This window comes from Morone saxatilis, unplaced genomic scaffold (assembly GCF_004916995.1).
Source record: "Morone saxatilis isolate NCDOM2014 unplaced genomic scaffold, NCSU_SB_2.0 Contig12, whole genome shotgun sequence".
NCBI classification, from domain to species: domain Eukaryota; kingdom Metazoa; phylum Chordata; class Actinopteri; family Moronidae; genus Morone; species Morone saxatilis.
Genome location: NW_023339674.1, coordinates 1670787 through 1676952, shown reverse-complemented (window position 1 = coordinate 1676952; position 6166 = coordinate 1670787).

Genomic DNA, 6166 nt, shown 5'->3' with positions numbered 1-6166 from the left:
AGCTAGTGGCTATCTCTCATTTTGGAGAGACCTCTTTAAGTTATATTTATTTCTTTGAGTTAAGCAGCATCCAACAGCCCTTTTCCTGTTCTCCTTGTGAACCCTGCAAATAAATAACTTGCAATCTTACCAAAAACATTCTGGTTCATGTTGCTTCCCCATTTATGTTACGACCCGGCTCGTGGGGAAAAGGGAAGCAATATAAACCAGAATGTTTACAAAATGTTTTAAACAAAACTCTGACCCGTCANNTCCCCACGAGCCGGGTCGTAACAGAGTGTAAAAAGTTTTTGGGAATAAAAAAATAGTCTAGTCTAGAATACGAATTGTGAGGATGTGAATAAAACGTGTAGTCCCTCACTTTAGGATTGAAGTGTCGCCATATATCTATCAATCCAGTATCTGTGCATACATTTTTAAGGACGGCAGACGTCTTCGGGTTAGACATGTTTGCAGAGGAGGATTTATCCAGAGAGGCATTCATTATACAATTAAAATCGCCAGCTAAGAAGCCCAGGCCATTGCAATGATGGTTAAACATCAAAATCATTTGTGACATAAACTGGGGTGAATCATTATTTGGGGCATAAATATTGGGAATAGTTATATGTTGTTCAAGAATCGAACCCCTGATCAAAATAAATCTCCCTTCTGAATCTTTTTCTTCATGTTCCAAGATGAAAGGAAGGTTCTTATTTATGAGAATGGCTGTGCCTTTCTTGTTCTGTGAATGGGAGAAGTAAACTTTGCCTACCCAGTCCCTTTTGAGTTTCAGATGTGAAGTAGTGCTATATCAGATTTTTTTTTTTTTTCAAATATGTTAAAATCTTCTTCCTTTTAATAATCCTTGGACATTCCAAGTACTGAGTTTAAGTGAACCTGACATAAGAGCCACAAAGCTGGAAAGTAATTAAGTAACAGGTACTGAGTATAGAGGAATTAATCAGGGTGCAAGCAATTATATAAAAGAGTGAACCTAGTCTCCAGTCGTTTAGCAAAAGGAAACTAAAACACAAAAAATTTGAATAGCAGCGCTTACCCTCCCCATTCCTGTCCCCAAAGACAGGAAAAACCCGCCCCAAATGAAGTCACTGGGCATTCTAAGCATAGTCCAAATCCTAATTTAACAATTAGATCACAGTAACAACTTAGACACCCAAAACAGTGTCCATACTCCAGGCTGAATAATGAACACCACTGAGAAACACCCCAGAAACTAAAATCACCTTATTTCCAAGGGAGAGAGCTACAAATTAAATCAGCACCGTTGTACAGACTGTTCTCTCAGAGTCCATGTGGTGGTCACATTGTTCAGTGGGGGCTCAGTGTACATATAAGATCCGTCCTTCTCGACAGTGGGAGCGATGAACGAGTAGGACGCACTCACCAGCAGCTCTCGCAGATTTTAAGTTTTAAACTGCATTTCAACAAAACCATATGAACGAAACTTTGGGGAATTTACCAAGTAACAGTTTGAGAACTTTTACACAAGAAGGGGCACGTCGAAAATGCTGAGAAAAACTAATGCAAAACTTGACCTGGACGAGGAGACAGGCCAGCCTCGGGCTCGGCTACAGAGACGAGAGCCGGTGAGATCGCCCAGCAGGCAGATAGCAACGACGTGCTAAAGGCCATATCATCACTCCACTCAGAGCTAACACTTATGAAGTCGGAGATCTGCAACAAGATTGAGGCAGAGATTTCAGAGGTAACTACCACCTTGAGAGGGGAGATAGCTGCGCTGAAAACCGAAAATAACACAGCAATATCGCCGCTTAAAACCCAAATGGGTGCACAAAACCAGGCCACCCAGGAAAACTAATCTACACTATTTGCTTATTCTTACTTTACAGTTTCTGCAGGTACTAGATAGCACAATTTCAAAAGTTTAAGAAGTTTCTCGTTTTACCATAATCGATTTTAGAAAGGAATTTAAATCTGGCACTAAATATCACCATCTATATCGTATAATAGATAAACCACAATTAGCCATATGGTGAATAATGAGGAGACTTTGTCAGAACAATATGTTTAACAGATATTGGACCTATATCAATGTATTCTGAATATATTTTCACATTTTATGATTATTTATATACATTTCTTAGTTTTTTCTTGAGATCTGCTGTACTGTACATATTATAACCTGCCTAATAAAGCTTTTCTGACAACAACATTCTGTGGCTCATTTGTGGTGTTTTTATCCAAAATGCTAAGAACAGATGTATCCAGATCTGCATATCATATCATATCATATCATATCATATTATATTATATATATATATATATATATATGTATATTATATATATTATATAAGGGAATTTATTTGACAAGGGGAGCAGGGAGCAGTGGTGGAAGGAGACCGAGGCTGGCTGCATGGGTGGGTGAGTGTGGATTGGTGTAGATGGCATGACAGCCAGCAGGCAGGCAGTGGAGCTAGGTCCTGGAGTACAAGGAGAACTGGGTTAGGCAGATGAAACGCACAAGTAAGCAAACAAAGATAGATAGCAAACTCTAAGAGAGCATACTGAGAACATACTACCAAGGTAGCTGACTGAATAGGCAAGAAGGCAGTTCAAACTAACAAAAGTCCTTTTTTTCTCATTCAGGGTAGCTAAAATTGTATGCAAAGGTTTGGCCACCCCTCGAGAAATAACACATTTGTGTAATTTTTCGTACTGACAGTGTAAGTTGTCCAAAACTTTTGCACACGCCACAAAATATGTTTTCTATTTTTGTTCAGTTTATGAAATAAAAAAAAGAATGCATGAATATTGTGTTTTATGTTTCATACCCTCGAGGGGCTGTGTTTACATCTTTTCAATATTTAAAAAAAAAAAAGTGTTATTTGTCAAGGGGTGGCCAAACATTCCCATACAACTATATATGCATTATTTTTCATGGCAGTTGTGATCAAAGAATGCCTGAAAATCTGTACATAATTTGAGAAAAATATGATAGAAGCCCAGGAAAAAAGATAATCTTACATCCTATGAGTCAAATTGTTCTCGAACTGTCTTCATCATTAGAAATAGAAACTATAAAATATGGAGGAGGTTTAATTTTTAATTAAAAAAGAGGTGCAAAAAAGTCCTATTAAAAACTTCATATCATATTCATAAGCTACTGTAGCTAACTAGCTTGCTCGCTCAGTGACACGACTGAGTAACCCTAACCCTAACACACAACAATGTAAGGGTGAACCGATTGGAGTTTTTTCCCCAGTAACAGAACTTTTACATAATTTCCGAATGGAACCCCAGAAGCCACCGCCACTCCTCCACCCCGCTCCACCTCTGCAAACATTAAGGCGTAACAACAAGATATAAAAGAAACACCAATGCAGTGACAAACGTAATTAACATCATCATTGAATCTAGTGTACAGACGGTTGCCAGTTTCACAACATTCCAGATGATAAAAAGCAAGAAGCAAATGCGAAGCAAGCGATGTAATAATAACCTGTGAGTAAGTCAGACAGTTACCTCCCTATAAGAACAATGTCTAACACAATAACATGATCAATGCTTCTTGCATCAAGGAAATTCTTAACTTGTTTGTTCTTCGTCATGAGTTCACTGATGCTGTAAATAAAACAACAAACCTTTAATGAAAAGCTAACAGCTGTGTGTTTCTGTTACTTTGTAAAAGTGATTAATAGTCACCCAAATTATATTATATGACAATATTCCACAAATAAAGAAGAAGGATGAACTTTTACACAGTGAAAATGCACATTGGTCAGTACCCTTTACACGTTCCAATATTTTTATAATACTTATATATAAAATGTATTGCTTTTGGTTTATTGAGAATAATGAGATTCTAATCTGTTTATAAAAATATCACACTTTGTCAGGGATATAAAAATTAAGTCTGTTTCCATTGTAGTCACTGGTGTTCACACAGTCCGTGTTAAAAAATAAGACAACTGAATCATATGAATAGAAAATATATAAAATCTTTTTAGAAAGCAGGGGAGGATAAATAGTATCAAAGCCACAGTAAAAAGAAATTGTTTTTAAATATTGGAATTTAAGTATTTATATTTTTCACAACTGAAATTGAAAAAAAGGGTGTGGGAAGGTGTGTTGAAAGGATCATTTTCCAACTGACAAAAGATGAGGTGTGTATTTGAAGGGTCATATTAAAAAAACAACACACCCAAGCCCTCTGTTCTTACGCAGGCATCTGTCGTAAATGTATTCACACCTGAGCAGTATATAAAGTGCAGTGGCACTGATAAAGTGTAGTATCACCACCCAGGAAAACTAATCTACACTATTTACCTGTTCATCATGATGAAGCTGATCCTTTCTCTGACTCTGATCTGGGCGCTCTTCAGCACAGGTAACCCCTTTTATTCTAACATTACAGGTTCTGCTGTTACTAGAGACCACTATTTAACACTTTTAAGAAGTTTCTCATTTTACCATAACTGATTTTAGAAATGAATTTAAATCTGACACTAACTATCACAAGATGATTATTTAATTAAACAAAACAAAGTTCATATCTTTGAAAAAAATTGTAGATAAGACTTAATTCATTTACAGCAGTACAAGAAAGCAGTCTGAAGAGTAAGAAAGCAGATAAAGAAAATTTAGAAGGAAATAATGTAGTGGCAGGATCAGAACACCATTTTAAACCTTTTGTCAAACAATAATAATATTAAGAGTTTTCAGATTTTTACTCAGACATTTAATTATGACTTTTGAGCTGCTGATCGTCATTTACTGATTATTTTTTCCAACTTTACAGCTGAGCATTCTGTGTCAAACTTGCACAAATCAGCAGTGTTCAGCAGCAGCACCAGTACATGTTCCTCAGAGCCAATGTGTATAACAGCTTCCATTCAAGTAGGCAACTTTCTTTATGTCATCCTATTACCCTTCAGTGAAGATACATGTACTGGGTAAAGTTATGTGTTCTTGCCGTCAACATTAACAAATTGCACTTCAATTTGTAGCTACTTCATCTGGAACCCCAGCCAGCAAATCTTCAAGGCTGCTGCATCGTCCTCACCTGTGTCAGCCGCAGTCCTCTCAGACATTTTCTAAGTCAATTGGGAGCTGCGAGTGCACTTGCATATGCTGAGTGCTGCACACAAGATAACGCAACTCAGCTACTACTCATGTAAGTATATATAAAGTTAGAAATAAGATAATATTACTTTGGATAAGTAGTATAACTTTGATGTTTGCCCTCTCAAATAAATGATATGTTTTTTTCTGGTTCAGTCCCTGTTACTCCTGCAGTAACAGCCTACCAGTGTAACACTTTAACCACCTACCTCTCAAATGCACCATTCCATTTACAATGTAAGGGCAGAGGAGGACCGGCTGCATTTCAAGCCGACTGGTGATCTTTCATTTTTATTTTAGAGTTTGACTCCCCAAATATGTTCTACGTTACAAAGTATTTCAAATAAATTACTACATGTGAGATCCTGGACAATCAAGCGGGTGGAAGGAAAGTAATGAAATTTGTTTGTTACAGTTGTTCTACTCACACATGGTAAAATGATTGAATAATTGCAGAAATAACATAATAATAATCCAGTATATGTGCACACGAGGTGCCCTAGGTATTACACTTAATCGACTCATTGCACATTAACAGCAGTTTAATGACTAATGACTGGAGTAAAGAGTTTGATGGCCACATGACTTCCTGTGCCAGCTCTGTGGTGCATCACGGCAGACACTTTTTACCATTAATATTCTTTTTTAATCAGTTTTTTAATCAAGACTTGCATTTCTGGTATTTGTACATTGTGGTATTTCTTATTTTAAATTAAGTAAAATATCAAAATAATTCTTCTTAAAGTTAGCTAAATAAAGCAGCAATGTACCTCCATAGAGTAAAACAGTGATTCTTCTCACAGTGACAGATGGGTCACAACATCTTCCAGCCTTTGGCTGTGCATCTGCCAAAACCTGTGTGCAGCTGCTGACAGCCTGGGTAGCCTACCTTTCATGCAAAAATGTTGTAACATTAGCAGCGGACCTGCCCTGTTGTGGGACAAGTTTGTGTAATACCTGTCAGCAACAACTGAACCAACAACGACAACAACAACTGCCACACAACAACAACAACTGTCGCCCCACAAACGACAACAACACCTGGCCACAACAACAACAACAACTGCCGCCCCATCAACAG